The 20061-nt window shown below is 46.6% G+C and overlaps 1 protein-coding gene across 6 annotated transcripts in view; it reads left to right on the forward strand.

Annotated features, from left to right (window-relative positions):
• The first annotated feature begins 1666 nt into the window (after positions 1-1666).
• TJAP1 (tight junction associated protein 1) overlaps positions 1667-20061 on the forward strand; it is a 40120-nt gene continuing 21725 nt past the window's right edge. For 3 of the 6 annotated variants that reach the window (XM_074537339.1, XM_005486507.4, XM_005486508.4), the window contains exons 1-2: positions 1707-1864; positions 2867-2941. The gene's annotated coding sequence lies outside the window, so the exon portion shown is untranslated. Of the gene's footprint in view, positions 1865-1955; positions 1990-2866; positions 2942-20061 lie in introns of those variants that run through there. The other 3 variants (XM_074537337.1, XM_074537340.1, XM_074537338.1) reach the window with 3 other exon arrangements.

The following is a 20061-nucleotide window of genomic DNA, read 5'->3' on the forward strand; positions in this document are numbered from 1 at the left end:
GCTGATCCAGCTCACAGGCATACCGGATATGGGGAAAGGCAGGGCGGATGTGTGTGGAGAGGAAGCAGGATTGGGAACCAAGGCCTTTGGGATCTGAGGGAAGAGTGTTTTTTGGTGCTCGAAGCAGGTGACTGGTGCTCAGCCAGCCTAAGTTGAGTTCCTGTCTCCCTTTGGTGGTCTGACCTTCACATCTGATTTTGAGAAGAGTTGAGTTTAATGGAAGCAGTGAATGACAAGACTGTCTGAAAATAAGTCTCTCTTCTTCACTCAGGGCTTGTTTCACCAGGACTTGCCAAAAGTTTGTAGATCCTCCTCTGACAAATCACTAAAAGAGAGCAAAGTACTCTAATCATTGCTGCCATCAGTGCTCACCCACGGAAACCTGAACAGAGCACAGCTGTGAAGGCTCCAGGGCAGCAAGGCCCGGTGGAAACGAGAAACCTCATCAGCTATGAAAATTTCATCAGCTGGCGCTGTGGAAGCAAGAATCTGGAAGTACAGAGCAGATGGGCAGCCTGGATTCTTGGAGCCATTGTCCTTCTGCTTGTTATCTGACTCCAGCACAGGGAGGATTTGGAGAATTTATGGGGGCACAAGTACCGAAGGCTTTCTTGAAATATCCCTGGCTGACGCGCGGTGTGCTGCAGACGGCACTTGCTGGGCGCTCGGCAGACGTTTTTGCACAATATTGCCAAGGTCATGGAAGTGGGGTCCTGCTGAGCACCTGTCTTTCATTGTGTAAGAGAGGGGACCATTTGGGCAGTGTGCAGTACTGTGAGCCTAGTACTCCCTGAATGTAAATCTGAAGGCTTTGTAAATGTAGTAGTACGATGAAGAACATCATGTGAGTTCTATCAGGACTTTTCTGAACTGGGCAAATTTCCTCAGAACTAGGCTCCATTGTTTACTGTGTGAATCATCAATTCATGAGATGTTTGTGAAAGAAAGGATAACAGAAAATGGAAGCAGTGGGTGAGTAAGTCTATGCACTGGGCATGAAAAGCAATGGAAAAAGTACCTGTCTGCACTCAGAGTGGAATAAATGGGATGATTTGGTTAGAAATTAAAATGTACTGATTTTTCAAAGACCCAAGACTAGAACAACGCAGTGGAAGATTTTACAAATGAATACCAAAGCACATTCACAAATTGTGCCAGGGTTTGACTGGCTCTTGCCTGGCACACGCTGTCCTCAGCACCTCTCCTTTAAGAAGCGGAGAGTTGTCCCTGGGGGGGTTCAGGTGGGTTTCTCCAGTTTCTACTCCGCCTTTCTGACCTGCTCCCACGGTTGGGTTTCTATTTCCCTAGCGGCAGGCTGGGATACACCCCAGGCTGTCGGGTCATTTCTCAGAACAAGGGACACGCAGGAATGGGCAGGAGCAGTTCCCAGCCCCGGCACTGACAGGGGCAGCACCCGTCCCGCCGTCCCTCAGGGTGTTCCTAGTCCCCGGGGCAGGCGGGAAGGGACAGGAGCGGTTCCCAGCTCCCGTCCCGCCGTCCCTCAGGGTGTTCCCAGGTCCCGGGGCAGGCGGGAAGGGGCAGGAGCGGCTCCCGCCCCCCGGCACTGACAGCAGCAGCTCCGCTCCCGTCCCATGCCGTCCCGTCCCGTCCCGCCGCCCCTCGCGCTGCCGGGACCGCCCCGCCCCGCCCCCCGCGCCTGCCGTGCGATGACGCAGCCGCGCCGCGACGTGGGGATTCCGCCGGATTACCCGGCGTGCCCCGCGGCAAAATGGCGGCCTGAGGCGAGAGAGCGGGGCCGGGGCCGGGCGGGGGCAAAGTTTGGGGCGGGCCCGAGGCGGGGCCGAACCGGGGCCGAACCGGCCGCAAAGTCACTGGGACCCCCGGTGGAGCCGAGCCCGACTGGGTCAGAGCTGGGCTGGGGCTCCGGGGGTGGGGAGCGGGGAGCGCGACCGGCTGGGGACGAAGCCCCGGGCGGAGCCCCTGCGCTCCTGGGCCTCTGCGGGCTCCGGACGGCGCCCAGCGAGCGGGGTGGGCCTTTCTGGCCACGTGTGTGGCGAGGAATTGTAGAGTTCCCCGAGGACAGCGGGTTCGGGCGGGTCGCACCGTGGCCGGGGGGGACTCAGGCAGGCCGGGCGGGGGCCGGGCGCGGGGGGACGGCGGGGCCCCGGGAAGGGACGGGCTCCGTGGGGAAGGGGGTGATGCCCCTGCCTCAGCCATCGGGGCGTTACCGAGCGCTTCTCCCGGGGAGACACCCGTGTCAGGGAGCAGCGCAGGCACCGGGTCGGCAGGCAGGACCTGGTGCACGCAGGGTGTAGCTGTTTCTGAGCGATGGAGAGTTGGGTGCTGTGATGGAGAGTTGGGTGGTGTGGGGGATGAGAAAGCAGCATCTCTGCAGGGAGTAGGAGCTGCAAAGCGGAACAAGTCTGGGCCAGCTGGTGTGTTAAAGAGCCGGAGTGTAACTGGCAGAGGCCGCGTTGGAAGGGAAGAATCAGCATTCCTCTGGTGTCAGACTCGGCAAGGGTTAATGGGAAATTCTTTGCCAGCCTGGGCATCTTCTCAAGGGATGCTTCCCCCTGTAGAAGTGTGCAGCCTCTGGGAACGTGGGGGGACTTTAAAGGAAAACAGGAGAACAGTAAATGCTGTACTGCTTCTGGCTCTGAGCTTGAGCACTCTGCCTAGAGCAGAGTAAAGGGCTGAGTGCTAATACACAGATTTTTGTGTGTGCATGAGGTTGCATTGGTAGGCATCAGGGTGTGCAAATGATACACAAATCTGGCAAGGCTGAGAATGACCTAGATTTGAGAGATGCCAGGTGGATCTTGTCCACTGAAAAGAATCATCCATCACAGGAAGATAGTTCTGTGCCAGTGAAAACTTTTCATAGCTATGTATTTCTGTTTTACAGATTCAGAGAAGGAACTGGGATAAAGGGCCTCTATAAAATGAAGCCATGAATCCTCACTGAATCTTCAGAGAGCAGGTAAGAAAGCCAGGAATGATCTGATGCTGAGTCAGACTGTGTTCTTCTTGTATCACTACCTGAATTTTTTGAGAACATGTGAACCACATACCTGAAGCAGTGGCCGTCTTTGTGGTGTTCTCTGCATCCTAGTAGGCCTGTGTTGCCAGAATTGAGAGGCCAGGGGTGTCAGTGAAATGGGAGTGACCCTGAGAAATTCAGTAAGAGCTTCTGCAAAGAAAGGTTCAATTAAAGATGTAAGCCAGTGCTGTTGACATGCCATCTGGGAAAGCAATCTTTAATGTGCTCTATCAGTGCCAGAGTAGCCATGCTGTCTGTATCATTCACAAGGGATCTGCCCAGCCATAATCTGAATGAAATCCTTTCTGGTGATCCTGCTCTTGCAATAATGGCAGTGTAAAGCTAGGGGATTCTGGTGGCTCTCTGTTCTGTCAGGTTATTTGTTTCCAGACAAATATTAACTTTTCCTGTGATGGGTGGTGCAGGTGCACCTGAGCTCACTGTTGACATGCAGTTGAGAGGGGCAGCTGTTTGGTACCCAGCAGCTCTTTTCTTGATTGTACACTGTCAGATCACCTTTATAACAACTCCTTGCTCTCTTCACTTCCTAGTGGATCACTGCAGAAAGCACCTGTATCCATCCCAGCAGTGCTTTGCATACAGTGTGGTTTAGCTTCTGGGTGTTAAATCAGCACTTCAGCTACCAGCTCTTAGCTGTGGTATCAAGAGGAGTTTTTCATTCCTTCCCAGGCACCCAGTGCTCTTGGAATCCTGTGAATACATTTCAGCCGGGCCAGTGGAGTTCCAAAGGGCAGCCCATGGTTATCTTCATCTTTAATATTAACAAGGCACTGAGTCAGGAGGGGATGAGTTACTTGCCAAGACCTGTTGCCTCTTCACTCTCCAAACCAGCTTTCTGAACTAAAGATGACCTTGTGTGCTTTTCCACTCTGTTTCAAGTTGTTTGTTGGCTGCTGCTAAGTCACTTGCTTTGCAGCCAACAAACCCTCAGCTCTTATCTCTGCCATCCACCCTAAATACAGTCATGGTATAGCTTGTCAGGGAGATGGCTAAAGCCTTGAAAAAGTTGTACTCTTTTGCAAGTCTGCCTGCTTCTTGTCTCAGAGCAGAACAAATCAAGTCAGATGGACAAAGGATTTTTGTTTGGCTTGCTAGTCTGAATGGTATCAGAGCTGGCTTGGAAAAAGGGCTTGTGGCAGCTGCTGTGGCATATAAAGTGTTTTTAAAAAGGCAAAGAAAGCCAAGCTGTTTGAGAAAAATGTAACTGTATTTTTTGGTAGTTAATTTGATGTTTGTGAGTCTTAGAGGCTGATGGTTTTTCTGAAGGTGAGCTCCTTAACCTGTTAAAATGTCTGCCATGTTTTATGGAGAATCCACTGAAAACTGGATTCTGAGATTTCCATGTGTCACCAATCTACAGTGTGGAGCCAGGAAGCAGTTCTGGAGGTTGTGTCCTGACTCATTTACTGTGTTAGGTGTTTGTTGTCACGGGCCTCGCTTCTCCAGCAGAGTGACAACAGAACTCTGCCTTACATGTTGCTGGGGGAAATGGAACATGTAGAGGTCTCAAATGAGCCTGCATGTGAGGGGAGGATTCCTCTGCTAATAAATGAGGATCTGGCTTGACACCTTTGTGATTCATCTTGCTCCTTTTACTGGGCTTGTCAGGATCTGGAATTCTCATAATAGAGCAGATTTTCTTGATAATTTGACTTGATTAATGCTTTGAGTGTAAATGTAAGGTCCTGAAATTGGGTATATTCATCTCCTTGGTCTGGAGGGTTTTTCTTTGGGAAGGTGCCTCCTTTCTGTATGACACCCTGAGCTGTGGAGAGAGAGTGCTTGTTGGCAGCCAAGGCAGCTGTGTGTACTTCAGATCACTGGTGAATACCATCCTCTCTGAGATTCTTTTACGCAGGACTGCAGAGGAACTATGTGTGTAACCTATGCAAACAGGACAAATGCCTTAGGGCATGGAATCATCCATCCTGTTTCCCTGCCAGTTCCCCTGCCTGAGGGCTTTTCCTTAGATCTAGATTGGCTGAGTCTGTAACTGTAGTAGGAAGAATGTTACTTTTTAGAGTTGAAATACCTTTACAGCTGGTTGGAGGGGAAGGGCGATGTTATGGTCAGAAAGATACTTAATTTCTGCCACAGATTTATTGTGTTCAGATCATTACTGTTTCTTACTCTTCATTCTTTGCTTAGAAAAGGTTAACACCAGTCTTACTAGGGATTTGAGGATGAACCCATAGGTGTGTAGATGCTTAGATACTGTTGTGTTGAATGCTTTAGTAAAGCTCAGTGGAGGAGAAATGAAAAGGGTGTTTCAAGCTCTGACTTCAGAATGAAGCAGACCCCTGTGGGATCCATTGTGCTGTGTATTCTGTGGCATGGTGAAGTTGCTGTGGAGTGCAGGTCAGGCCCTGCCTTGTTCAAGGCAAGTGGGCACTCTGAGACATCACTGTTTTTGCCTTCCCAGGAACTATTCGCTTGTTTTGGTCACATCTAACCTTGCCTGAATATTTTTGACTTCTAGGATAGTTTTCTCTTTTTACTTTGTTGTTTGTTCCATTCTCAGAAACCGTTTTCTTCATTGTCAGGATGTTCATGTATGGTTTTATTCCAAGTATGCTCAGCCAGAGAGGGCCAAAAGCAGCAGCTTGCAGAATGTTTCGTAGTTGGAATGACATGAGCCAGCCTCTCCGGAGTGTCCTCCTGGGACAAGCTGCTCTTAGGAAGGAAATGGCTTGGAAAACCATGTAGGAGTGTGAGAATAGCTTTGCAATGGTTGGAATGCAGTACAAGCATCACTTGGGTGGGCTCAGTTTTCCTCTGCTTTACAACAATGCTGGGTGCCAAGCCTAAGGAAGACTGCTGTGCAGGGGTAAAGGAGCTGGAATGTATTCTTCAGTTGAGGTGAATGCAATTCAGTGAAACTGATAGGCATCAAACTGAATAATGATTTTAAAGTATTTTCACATGATGTCTAATCTGTGGAAATGCACTACCACATAATAGCGCTGAGGCTAAGAGCTGAGCGGGATTCAGAAAGATCAAGCACTTGGGAGTGGAAATGTTCAGACTTGCTGTAGTTAAAGAACTTGTTTTAGAAGATGTATTTTTCAGACCTTACCCAATCTCTTAACATTTTGGAGAAATGGCAGTGTGTTCCATAATTGTCACTGAGGCTTCTTGCTCCAGCTACTAAACCACCTTAATGTATTGGTCTGTGTCAGGGGCAATCACTTATGTGCTATGTTAGGTTGCTCACTGACCTTGCTTTTTGTGGTAACTGCATTAGGCGAAAAAAAAGCCCAACAAATCACTAACCAAAGAACAAATCCACAAAGCACTGCAGCTGCTCTGATTAGTCCTGGTAGCTGAGGATTTTAAGCTGCTGAAGAGCAGGGTCTGTGGAAAGATAGTGTGGTTCCTAGAGGAGGACTGTCTTACTGATAAACGTGGAGGCTGCAGCTATTGTCATTTCATGCTGAGTGGTCAGGCAGAGCACTTGCTGCTTCTTCCCTTTGTTTGTGAGGGGGCAAGGAATGTGTGGAGTTTGGCCTCTCCACGTTACAGTCTTGGTGTGGACTTTGGTCTGTAAGGTGTCTGAAAGGCAGGGCTTTAAGGCTGTTCAGGTGACTTCTGGCATGTTGTAGCGTGAGCTTCAATGTACTAATGTCTGTGAAGACCCTTTGTGTCCTGTGCTCATGTCCAATCTGTTGAGGACCAGGAGAATCATCAGTGCTGCAAGTAGGTATAAATTCAATTTGCTGCATAGGCTAGTAAAGATAAGTGACAGTGGCATGAAGATATGTGTAAAAAGCTGTGTGTTTGTAATGTTTGCCTAAATGCAAGGGGAGCTGAAGGAAAGAGTCTGTGTATTTTTGGAGACAGAAGCACAAGATCCCTGTATGGGCCCTATGGGCTTCTTTGGGAACAACATGGGCTTTAGGGCACATGTTCTTAACCCTTTTGAGGCAGGGCTAATGGCTGAGAATAAACAGTTAGTGATTTTTCATAGAAGTTTTGTGTTGCTGTTAAAGTGAAATGGTCAGGGTTGGAAAGTAAGTTTTCCTGCAAGGCTTAGACTGCTTTTTTAGGCAGAAGGTATCTGACCAACCTCTGGTGGCAAGAGAGAACTGGTTTAAAATTTAGATTTTTTTTTTAAGGGTTAGCAAATTCAGACCTGAAAGTCCCACAGCAACTTCTATGTCTTTGGTTGAGTTCTGTATTTGTATTGGGAATGTTGTAGGAGTTATAACTGGATTTTCTTACTCTTGTGTTACAGTCTCAGTTGTCCAGCTGTGTTGATGTAACACTCATGCACAAATGGTTCTGAAAGCAAAAGGGACAGATAAGGTAGTCTCTCTAACTATTGAGGAATTACACATAGGCTCATAAAAAGCCTTAGGCAAGTTTTACTTTATAGCATTTGTTTCAAAAGAATATAAGTTATTTTCCCAAGGTAATAATTAGATAATTGTTGTGGCTGTAAGGTTTTTGACCATTATTTTGGCATATGCTACTCAGAGTAACTGGTTTTGGTCCTTCATATGTCTTACTTCACAAGCTCTCTGCAGTTCTCAAAGATGCCTTGCTGCTCTGTCTCCTGCATCAGATCTCTTCCTGCAGCTTTAGTGTTCATTAGTGATGACTCTGCTGCTGCCCAGCAGGAAGATTAAAAATATTCTAGGGAGATGAGTTGAAATCTGGTCTCTCACAACTGAATAGTGATTGCAGTTAAAGCTACTGTTCTGGGGTTTTTTCCCCTTGAGTATTTTATTTATAATTTTTTCATTATGGGGAACTCTTCTCCCTTCTCTTTTATTGGTGGGAGATTCGCACCCAGTGTATTGTATGAAAAGCATTTTCAAATGGGGGAAAAAGGTGGAAAATGACAGGATATTTGTGCTTAAAATTAAGTTGTTTTAAGTAACCTTTCTTGAGAATGGGCTTCAAGCTTACATCTTGCCTTTAAGCACGTTTATTTTTCTGAGCAGAAAGTGTCTTGTGCACTAAAGTATGCAAAATATCTTAATTTCCCTTTTTAAATTGAGGCATTGCTTACACTACAGTTATGTGAATAGCGGGAGATGAAAACTTTGCTGGGAAGGGTTGTCTCAGGTAACTGCATTTTGCTAGAGATAACTCTGTTATTAGATGTCTGTGTGGGCACTCCATCCAATTTCTTCTGTGACTGATGTGGAGAGTCATTTTTGGCACACGTCTCATACCAGTTTGGTTTGATTCCTGAAAGCAAATCACCCTTGTTGGGCTGCAGAATTTTGGTAGATTCTACTTATAAGCATATTCATTTTTTCCATGATTAGATGATGCCTTTGCAAGTAGGTCCCCAGGTGTATGTGAAATAGCTAGAACAGAGTTCAGTGTCGTCAAGGCCCAGCTGGATGGGGCTGCATTACTGTGCAGCTCCAGAGGTGATTTACTGCCTGACTGACAACTCGCAATATAAACATTAGTCCAAGCATGATCTTGTCCCAAAGCCCCGCCTACGCAGGGAGCCAGGAGCCTTCCTGCCACGCGCCATAAATCCTTTATGGTTTGCTCATGCCCGTGCGTTTGAGAGGCAGCTGTGCAGGGGGGATTAGCAGTTTGCAGAAGGCCCGTGCGGGGCTAAATTAGGGTCTCTTGCTTTGGTGGTGAATGCCAGTGCTGGAATAGCAGGAGTGCTTCTCAGCAGTGGAAGGCAATTTACTCTGGGAATGGGGGTGGGTACAGCGTATCTGTGGGGGTGCAGCAGCCAGGAGAGAGCGTTGGGTTGCAGTGCTCCAATTTGAGCTCTGAAGCCTGATTGATAGCTGCCCAGCACTGTGTGGGGTTGAACAAGTCATTGTTAGTTCTGTGGCTTTAACATTTTATTTATAGATTTATTATTTCTACGTCTTTTACACATATATATATAGAGACACGAAATGTAAGCCTACCTCTTCTGTCTCCTAGGAGCTGAAGGATGATAGAGTTTTTCAGTGTTTTTTTTATAGTGTGAGGAGTGATTTCCCTTTTGCTAGCCCACGGTAGCAGAATCAAATGATATGCAAGGCCATTTGGGGCTTCACAACTAATTTTAAGCTTTTATAAGAAGTTTTACTGTGCCACTTGGATTTACTACAGCTTTGCAACTTCAGCTCCCAAAGGAAAACTATTTTTGTGCTGGCTGCGATAATTTAAATTACCTCCTGGAGCTTCTAATGACTAACTCATGTTTATGGTGAAAGCTTCCATTTATCCAAACCCTGAAAGCACATTCTGTTTTGTAATATAACTAAATGAATTGATGCCTTTTATCAATGGCAAGTACATTGGAGCCCAAAGTCAATTGGTACCTTCAAGTCTTGCTGTAATGAAAAGAATATGCAAGTTTTGCTGTACAGATGGGACTAGGCAGTGCAGTTCAGAGATCTGTGTGCTGGCTGAAAGAGCAGCTGCTGAGTAAAGCACATACGAGTAGATAATTTTCAGCTGGGTTGGTTACTCATTAAGGAATTCTTTCTTGGGTGGGTTGGGTAAGAATCCAGGTGGAATGTGTCAGCAGGGTGTCCCCTCTATATACATCAGCTGAACATGAGTGCTTCCAGACTGTACCATGAGCATCCACGGGGCCATGGGCAAAGACAGTGGGCTCTGGGTAAAGCAGGTGTTTGTTTCCAATACGACACAATTAGGAGACTTCATACTATTTTATTGAAGCTTCTACATGGGCTTTTCTCTCAAGTAAGACCATGTTCCTGGAGCTTTTTGCTGTGCTCGCTTCTGTTGGAGGTTTGGGGAGAGTGGCTGCAAGGGCTGATCTTGGGCTTATTTTTCTTACTGCTCTTGCTGAAAGGCTTCATCTGCTGAGATGGAGGCCAGATAGCACCAAATATATTTGCGGCTGTTTGTGTGGGCATTTTGAGATTTGGAAGGCACTTTGCTAATGAGCTGTAGGTCATTTCATGTCAGATTGGCTGAGTTTCCATTGAACTGGGTCTTTGTTGCGGCAACGCATACGGACTGTGTATGTTTGGGGATCCCTATTACCTATCTCAGATGGAGAGGGCTTTCCTCCTCTTTGCTACCTCCTCTCTCCCCACAAGAAAAAAATCCTCACCTGGAGAGCTGTTAACCTCCAGATTGAATTAGATGTTTTGCTGTTCCTCATGTAGACCTTTCAGAGGTATACAGAGGTTAGAGGGGGGCGTGGATATGTGATTGTATTTGAGCTTTCCCTCCTTCTCCGTGTTTTTGAAGCTGGAATTTACCTTCCCTTTTCCCGGGAACTGATGTGAAGGAATTGCTGTCACCCAGAGCAAAGCTCAATCCTCTTTGCCTCGAGGCCCTGCCCCTGCAGGTTAGGACTTTGCCTGACTTCTACGGGCAACAGTTTGTTCAGGAGCTTTTGTTTTGTGAGTCTTGTGGTGTGGGTCTGAGGGTACTACTGTTCAGGGCAGTGGAAATCTCAACTTGGCCACGACAGGGAAGGAGAGGAATAGAGTTAGTACAGTTAACTCATCCCCCCCACACCCTTCTTTCTTCCCTGTTTCCTCACCTGCCCAGCTGTGTAGTAGGTTAGCAGTACGTGTCTGTTCTTATTCTTATGAAAGTAGACTTTGTTCTCTGAAGACTGCTAATCATGCCCCATGGGGGTGTAATCAGTTATAAGGTATTTAATACGGTGCAGGCGGGAACAGGCTGCCTGGCCGGGCTGGCAGATTGCAACACTACAATTATAAAGGGCCCCTTTCCCCCACTCACCCACCCACCGGTGGCAGGATGAGGGTACCTTGAAACAGTACTGAGTCTATGAAAAGTCAAGATGTAGTGGGGGGAGGGAGAGGAGAGGCTGTAGAGGCAGCTCCTATTCTGGGAAACAGGCAGACCTACATTCTGTGAGAGCTGCAGCCATTGCAGGTTGCACTGTTGAGACTTGTGGAGCTCAGGTGCCGTCACCATCGAAGTGGATTGCACAGGGATGGCCCTTGGCAATGTGCACAACAGCAGGGGCTTCTGTCCTGTTTGAAATGGGTTTTCTTTTGGTGGCTGGGGTTGGAGAGGTATGGAGTGGTTAGAAGGGGAGAAGCCCATTCTCCTGCATGCTGTGATTTACACACCTAATCTGTAAATCCTGCCAGGCTTCTATTTATATCTTTGGATATAAATCTATTGGTAAATTTGGCCTTCTATGCCTCATTCTTCCAAGTACTGGAGCTATTGCAGCTTATGAAGGGAACAGGTAGCCTGAGGCCTTGAATTTCAACAGGCCTGAGAAAGTCTACTGGACCTCAGTCTGGTCTGGTCTTGTTACTTAATATCAGATCATTTGCCTCTGTGAGGGCCTTGAAATGCACATGTGGGGTGTGGAGCAGCTGGGCCGCAAGCCTTATAAATCATCCCTGCTCCAGCAGCCTGTTAGATGCATGGGTATGTCCCTGGAGCTTCTGGCTACATTGACCTTTCCCCTTTGAGGTTCCCTAGAGGTTACAGTGTTTCAGCCCTTAATTGGTTCCCTCTGAATTTCCTGACACTGTTTTGTGTCAGTTAGGTTCAAGTCAGATATATTTCTGCTGCAGTGCTCTTGAGAGTGTTGGTTTTCCTGTTTGGTGCTGGGAGAGCACTGGCTATTGAGTTTCAGACTTAGAACTGGGATGGATTTTTAAGGTTTTCAAGAGTGGGTTGTTTAGTTGTGTTGCACAGAGTAAGTGCAGATTCACAGTATGGGGAGTTCACAATATAGTCTTGAGAATTCTGCTGACAGTTTCACATCTGAGGCATCCTTCAGAGTAACCATATTTGAGAATGTGAATTCTTTGGAAAGCTTTACAACTTGTAGGAGTGCCACATGAAGGAGGAATAATTTTTTTTCTGACTAGAGCTCTTTGCAGCTCTAAAATGATGAGGTTCTGAGATAAGAGATTACCTGATGTCTTGGGTATTTGTACATTAAGTTTTTCTTCTCTTGATCACTGAAATGACCCGGTGTCAGTGCTGTAGTGGAAGAATGTTGTACAGTGAAGGTCAAATCTGTGTCTGTGGGCAATGGAGACAAGCATTTACAGAAGGATTTTGGGGTAATGAGGAAGTGCCTCCATCCCAGAAGAGCTCCTTGACTTAAGGTAGGATGGTTTTCTAGGGGTAGAAAAAGACCTGGATCCTTCCAAGCATTCCTTTTGCCCAAAGTCAACTTCTTATTCAGCCCTGCCCCCTCAGCTCAAGAGGTCTCAGTGTTATATTTGTCCCTTGTCTTAGAGGAAGAGTCGGGGAACTTCCCTTCCCAGGCTAGTGCTCAGAGCTGTTTCTGCCCTGGACTGTGGCTGCTTTCCAGCCCGGGTGACAGCAGTTCTCCCTGTGCCTTGCATGCCCAACTGAGAGCGCTCCTGCCTTGCTCTGTTTCTCTTGTCCCACTGGCTCGAGAAATTGCCTGCAGAGCTTGACCCTCACACAAATGAATTCGGGGCTGAAGCTGTCCTTGGGGTGCTGACAGCGGCCGTGCAGGCAGTGTGGGAGGGAGCATGGCGGGTGTCAGCAGGGCGGGTGTGTGGGCTTGCTACTTGTTTTCCTCCTCTGCCTGATGAGGAATGCAATGTGTTTGCCTTCCTTGGCCTGTGGTTGCAGCCGCATTCCTGCAGTGGGAGTCAGCGCGGCGGCGGGCGGCGTGCTGTTCATGCCCCGTGGCTACATGCTTTCAGCTCCACATCAAAGGTGCATTTTGTGTGTAGCTTGTGCCATTCCTGGCCACACCTGGTGGCCTGCAGGCATGCAGGAGGTGGAGTCTGGCTGTGTTTGCAGATGGCATTCAGGGTTCAGACTTTTTGCTTGTGGAAAAGCTGGAGCTGAATCCATGCTAAACAACCCCAGGAATGCACTGGAAGAGCTGAGCGGCACAGTCACTCCAGGGGCATGTCCTAGCAGCAATGTTTCCTTTATAGCTGCAGCAAAATAACTCATGCCTGCTTCTCCAAAGGAACTGACTGTTTGCTTGGGTGTGTTGTAGGGTTTAATTTACACCGATAAGGCCAATTAAGGTTCGTTGGTCCCCCCTGCAGCCAGTGTGCTCTTGGCAATCAGTAGATGATTGAGTGGTTTGTGCTATGCAGCTCTCTGCTCAGTGCACGAGATGTCTGCCTGGAGATGGAATGGCTCTGGGATTTAACCCGGGTAGGAGTGCTTCCCCCAGTCACTGGGTAAAGGTTCTGTTCCAACTTCTTCTGGAAAATCTTTCTTTTTCTAGCTGGTACCCCAAGAACTGAGGACAGGAAGTTTGCTGGAGGATGGCAGATCAGGATGTAGCTGTTATTTTGGGATCCTTGACATGATATCTGTTTTGAGAAATAGTCACTAGTCTGCTATGCAAGCCATCCTTGTCTTCTCTGCAAGTCTTTCATTTGCCTGGCACAGAGGCTTGTGGAAGTACTAGCAGATCATCTTCTGTGTTCTGGGTAAACCCTGGACTGTTCATTACCCCATTTGCTTGGATCTTCTGCAGTTTCCCTTTTGGTGATTTCTAGTAGCCTGTTAGTCTTCTGCAGAAGACCTCCCTACTGCCATCCTTCAGTAGTAGCAGGAATGAAAGAATTTGCTCTCAGAAGTTCTCTGGCTGTATAGCTTAGTTTTGGCTTTTTATCTGTCGCCACACTGACCCCATGAGTCACTGCAGAGCTCACTGCAAAGAGGTCCATGCCACCCTCTCTCCAGAAGGCTGTGTCACTTTTCAGAGCAGGATCTCAGTGATAGGTGTTTAAGGGAATGTTACTTGTTCCAAGGCTCATAGCGTTGTGAAACAGTTGGAAATTATTCACATTGGGCTCTCTTCTCTTTTGGTTTCATGTAAACTGTGCATTGCATTTCAAACTAGTTACCGCTGACTCCATATGTGACTATTAGGGCTTGGATGCTGAGAGAGTGTGTTGTCTGTATCTTCATTTTCCTTCCTCTGTTCTGTAGTAACAGACTGGACAGACAATAAGCCCTGCAGCAACAGGAGGTGGTAGCAAAATATAAGTAAGTCAAAAATCAAGTTACTGATAGAACATTTAAGTGTGTATAATCATTGCCATACTGCCTGTTTCAGCTTTGTCATGCAATACGAGCTATGGCTTCAGAGATGGATCTCTTGTTTACATACTGCTTCTGCTGACACTTTCCAGTTGCCAGGAAAGGAGTGAGGGAGCAAAAATGAAATAGATGTGATGTTGGCCAAGGAGGAAGTACAGATGATTATTGGCCTTTTTCCATCCTGTCAGTGAGTTTTAATATGTTGTGAGAGAAAGTCACTAAGTCCCTGTTTTGGCTTCCCTGCTCCGGACTTCAAGGCTGTAGGAATGCGGGCCTCTGTGCTCCTGAATCCGGGCAGCGTGTTCCTCAGGCTAGAGCCGTAACTCTCTACATCTCCCCCTGGTGGAACAGAGGGCAGAAGGCACTGCTGCGGCTGGGCGGTAAAACTGGGAATTGCTCTGATCCTGGGCACCTTGAGCCGGCAGCAGATGCGGTGTTTGTCCAGTTGAGACATTCCTTAGTCCAGAGTCACGGAGCAGCAGAGCCGCGCTCGTGCAGCTGCACGAAGCCGAGGCGTGAGTGAACAGCTCACAAGTGAGCAAACACCTTGTCTGTGCAACATCTGCCTGGCTGTGTGCTGGCATTCCTCCATGGCCTTTGCCCTTAGATTAGCAGTGAGCTGCTGGCTCTCTGGGTTCTTGTCTGACACTTGACAAAAAAAAGGTACCTGGAATGTGGTGGTTTGCTGTCTTTAACCTATCTGGGGTTTATTAGTCCTCAGTTAGAGCCCCTTTGGGGGTAGGTGATTTCACTTGTAGCTCAACTGTTTCTCATTCCCTGCTTGCTCTCTGAAGAGCTGCGTAGAGTTTACTTATGGAGGATCTACAGGAGGGAGCCCTGGCTAGGGGAGGATATTGTGTGTTTAACATTACTAAAAAGGAGTGGTTTTCCTTAACCTTAGAATCTTAAATGAACCTATGCTGTCCCAAAGGACAACAGTGGTAAAGGCATTTCAGTTTTACAAGAGTAATGCCAGGCAGGGGATGTGGAGAGGCTGACCTAGTGGTAAAACTGAAGTGATGGGCCTTTGCTGCAATTGCCCCTTGAGACAATTGATGCTCATAATTAGCTCCAGCTGAAGAGCAGTGCTGGTGCTAGCAATGATGACAGATGTGGAGGGAGGCAGTTAATGGGAACTCTCTCTGACTTATCTGTCACAAAGAGAAGTTGTGTCTGAGGGAAGAGCTGAAGCAACCCAGCTTGGTGACAAGTGGGGAATCTGTGGTTATCCCCCTCCAAGGGAGGAAGGTGAACTAGGAAGGTACACTGCAGTATGTACAGAGGGACAAGCAGTGCAGGCCATGGCTGCTGGGGACAGGCAGCTTCCCTGTGCAGGGCAGGGGCTGGAGGTGTGAGTCCCCTCTGCTGTGGCTGGGATCCTGCTGTTGAAAGGAGTGACAGGAGCCCAGGGGAGCAGGAAGAGAGGAGCTGCAGTCAGTTGCGTGCTTTACACAGGTCATCAGGGAAAGATAGATGGGTGGATCTGTTTGTTTTTCCTAAGCTGGATTAAGCCATGTTATATTTCTGTGACTGAACTCAGAATGAAATCTCTCAGTAATTCAGTGATGCTGAAGACTAAGAGAATCATTTAAAAAACCCAACCAAAACCAAAAAACCCAAACCAAACAAATGAGGCAAACTGAGGCAGATTAACTACAGGACCACACCAAAAAGAGACAAGAAGCTCCAGGGTTACATGCTGCTTCAGGAGCCATGCTGCTGTATTGTTGACAGAGTTGAGACAAGTTTTGTGCCTGTTCCTGCCCCTGGCTCAGGCTCTGCATCTGCTAGGCCAAAAGCATGGATTTGAAAACCATCTCCTTGTTTGCCTTTGTGGCCTGTTGAGATGACTACTGCCAGTGTGTACAGGAGTGGATGCTCTAACACTCAGCATTGTGCCTGGATACAGAGGCTGAGTGGAAGTCCATGTGGAAGACTTGTTTTAGCCTCCAAAGTACACAGTGGCTGTGACATGGGTTAAGTGGGAGATCTCTGTGCCTGGTAGGAATCCTGCTTTGCCAAGGAGTCAGTAGCAATACCGCTTGTAACCTCTGGGAAGAGAAAGGGCCAGGATATAATCAGCTTTGGGAAAGGGCTGTGATGACCCCTTTTCTCTTTCATCCCTTTGGCTGGATAGTTTTCCTCCTCAGACATCACTTTGCATCTCTCAGTGCTGCTCTGCTTTTCCCTGCCAGCTTACAGCAAGTTATTGCTCATTGTAGGTGGTGCAAGGTTCAGGCAGCTTGGTTGAAGAGCACCCCACTGCTGTCCTCACACAGCACTGGTGTCACTGGTTCCACTTCATTATGCTGACTTCTGTGTGCATTCAGTGCCACAGAGATCATAAAATATTTCTGTGCTAGATCTTCTCTGATGAATAGCACAGAGGATGTCTCGAGTTCCCATGGCAATGATTTTGAATGTGCTTCTGTCATCAAAGAAAGAGGGACTTCCAGATAATGAAGATTTGAGGATTTTGTCTGAGAAAGAGGATGGTGGTGAAGCTGCATATAATTTGTTTGCCTGCCTTTGCATGTGCCTCTTACTGATACATAATCTGGAAAAAAAGGAAGCTGACATTTGGCTAATGGCAGAGATGGCCTGTGTCGTGCAAGCTGCAGCTGGACCCCTGGACATGCTTAACTGTTCAGCTACAGATGCAGCTGCACAATCATCCAACAGTTAAGCCTGTACCATTCTCTGCCTCTCATATCTAACCATCTGCTAGGGAAAAGCTAATTAAACCAAAACCATTCTTGCTGGGATTAAACCCCAGCAGCAGAAAAAATTGAGTATAGTGCAAATATTGTTCTACTACTGGATCAGGGCTGCTGCTTTATTTGTTCTTATAAAGAATTGCAGCTATTCAACTCATTTGCTGTCAGGTAGGTGTTTAGCTCATGCACACTTTCCTCTCTGTTTTCTATCCCAGATCATTCTTGTTTTAGGTGCAAGAAATAAGACTGTCTTGCTGATTTTTTTTTTTTTTGCAGATCTTTCTTATGACAGCTGAGTATGTTTTTCTTTAACTTTGCAACTTAATGAAAAAACAGTGCAGCAGACTGTTTTTTTGTCCTAGTGCCTCAATTCCCCTACTCACTTGTGGAAAGGAAATTGTTCCTATCTTCTTTGCATGTGTTTATGGTGACAGTGAATCCTAGACTTGGTGTGGCTCCACATAACTGTATAGTTACACCAGTGTGAAGCTGAGACTTAAGACCAGTTTATTGCAAAAATATATCTGAGACCCTTTGAGAATTGAAGTTTAAATCTTATAAAACCAAAAATGTGTAGGTTAGCAGCCAAACTTTTGTGTACCTACAATCTTTGATGCCATGTGGTCTGGGCTTCAAAACAGCTCTTTCAAAAAAGAAAAAAAAGAAAATAACTTACAGTTCAGGTTGATTTCAGGGCTGCCCTCTGTACTCACGTGACAGTTCACCACTTTTTTCAAAGTTGGGGCACAATTTAGTTTCTGAAGGCCACTGAGGGATTTAGTTCTCCTCAAGGGGTTCTGAGAGGTTCTTGGTGATGTCTTTCTGTGCTGAACTTGGAAAATTTGCACTGAAGAGGAAGTTAGTTCTGCACATAGTAGCTCAGAGGCAGCAGTGGAAGGTGGCCCTGAGGAGAGAGAGAAATGATTGTGTTGCTGGTATGGATGTGAAGGGACTGGTAAGCTCAAAGAGACACAATTGAAAAAGCAGGTAGAGGTGAAAGAGTGCCAAGAGAATGAAGATAAATTTAATTTTGGTATCCAGGGGGAAGAGTTCGAATAGTTTTTAATGAGGAATGGAAAGAACACTACTAATTTTAGAATTGTTGAAATTTAATTTTGACAGATACGTTTCCTGGGGAAACGCTGTGGGAACTGAGGAGATGAGAGATGATGTTAGAGTGTGAGTTTGTAGCATGTTAGGTGTGTGACCTGGGATTTGGTTTGTGTCTGTGCTTGCCCCACAGTTCAGAGGAGAACATGTTGGTAGAAGAGGGTCAGTAGTGAGACTGTGCCTGGGGCAGCTGGATAACGTGCTCTGACTCCATACTCCAGTTGGCTCAGGTGAACTGTTGGTGAGCCATACCCTCAGGAATGGGCAAGTGGGCACCATTGGCTTCCCAGAACTGCCCAGGGATGCTGGACATCAGCAAGCAGAAGCTGTGTGGGAGTATGGAAAACAGTGTGCAGTGTGAGCATTTGTGATCACCTTTTCCATCTCGCTTGGGGAAAGTAGAGAAAATATTAAGTTGCACCGGTCTGAGCATTGTTATGATGTTTATTTGGCATAGGATTAATAAAACTTTCAAGACATTTATATGTCAATACCTTTAGTGTCTTAATATACCTTGTATAGTGTAGTTAGCTTATTTTGATTGTGAGAGAGGCCACACTGTTGTGGGTTTAGGGGGTTTTGGAAGAAAAAACCTCAAACCAAACACAAAACCAACAAAACCTGTGGGAGTAGAAAAGTGCAAAAAAGGGTTAACGTCAATATCAGTAAGGATTTTGCCATTGCAGGGATGTTGTACTGATTTAACTTAATCAGATTAGAGACAGCTGTGATTATATTAGTGCAGCATTCCTGTATAGGCATCCTTAATTTAGTTTGTGTCTTGTATCTGTCTATTTAACTTAAGTTGTTTCAATGTAAAGTGCTCTTAAACTGAATTAAGAACATTTGCCCAGGAGCGTTATACTGCTTTATATTATTTTCTAAGTCAATTTAATTTAGTACAGTGTATATGTAGACAAGACCTTGGGGAAAAAGCTGATCCTTTTTATTACTTGCTGAACAGTGTGTCATGTTTGGCTGCAGCCATGTGATCATGGAATGAAAGAGCCTGTTGTGGTGCATGTTGGTGGAGGATGGGGGAACTGATCATTGTAGCCTTTGTACAGCTCGCTCATTCTTAGCTGTAGTGTTCAATTAAAGTAGGTTGGTCCTCCTTGTAAGTGAGGCCTTTTTCTGTCTAGAGCAGATGTGAGACCCCTGTAATGTTAAGTTTTGTCCTCTGCCTACCAATGAAAGTACCTGCAATGTGGTTGGTGTCCTGTCTGTTCAGTCAGCAAAAGCAACATCTTAAAACCTGGCACAAATGTTTAATGCTTGAAAAAACTCAGATAGCTGAGCATGTTTGAGCTGAATTTTGCTATTTTTCTTCATCCATAGCTTGAAATAAACGTCACCCAATTTTGATGCTGTTTCTTTCCTGGTCTGTCTCCCAACAATATGTGCCACCTGCTATATGTGGTGACTTACTTATACACATGCAGAACTTATGGCCAAGGAATAAGTAAGTACTGCAGATGTCAGTTCTCTTTCTGGTTGCAAAGGATAAATCTAGTCAATACTTCTTGTGTTCTGCTTGCTGGTAAAGGCTCTGTGGGAACAAAACTGGCGTGTGAATTACTCTGTGAGCGTGGTTGTGGTGATAGCATTTCAGAATAAAGCTGACTGCTGTAAACAGCCATTTTATTTTTTGAATTTGTTTTTGTCAGCACCTGCAAGCATTAGGGTTGGACTTAGTGCCTCCTCAGCATTGCAGATGCTCTGTCGGCTAGGTCACTGTAGCAACTTGTCCATCTGTCCTCTGTAAATAATGCAAATAATGTGCTCTGCTCCATTGTCCCACTGTGTAGATAGTGCATAGTGTGTCAGCCATCTGTGCATCACTGAGAGCCTCGGACAGAGGGCACGTTTTGGAGAGAGGATTGTGGCAAGTGGAGCGTTGAATGCTCCAGCAATGCAGCATTCTCTGGCATTACTGTATCTGTGCTAGAGGGGCAGCTCAGTGACATTCAGTTCCTGGCACTGCAGAGATGGAGATTGCCGTTTGCCCAGAGCTTCTGAACCAAAGTTTGAAACAAGAGCACTGCTGATATTGCTGGGGTTGTGTGAGACTCAGGGAATACTTACAGGGGCTGAGAATCTGCCTTTCAGTAGCTGAAAAATTTAAGCTGCTTCTGCCTTATCCTAATTAAATGCCTTATGATTTTATGCTCTGGGAAGGCAATGTATGAATTTCCCCCCTCTTCTTCCCCTCCTGCA

This window comes from Zonotrichia albicollis, chromosome 3, assembly GCF_047830755.1.
Source record: "Zonotrichia albicollis isolate bZonAlb1 chromosome 3, bZonAlb1.hap1, whole genome shotgun sequence".
Classification (NCBI taxonomy): domain Eukaryota; kingdom Metazoa; phylum Chordata; class Aves; order Passeriformes; family Passerellidae; genus Zonotrichia; species Zonotrichia albicollis.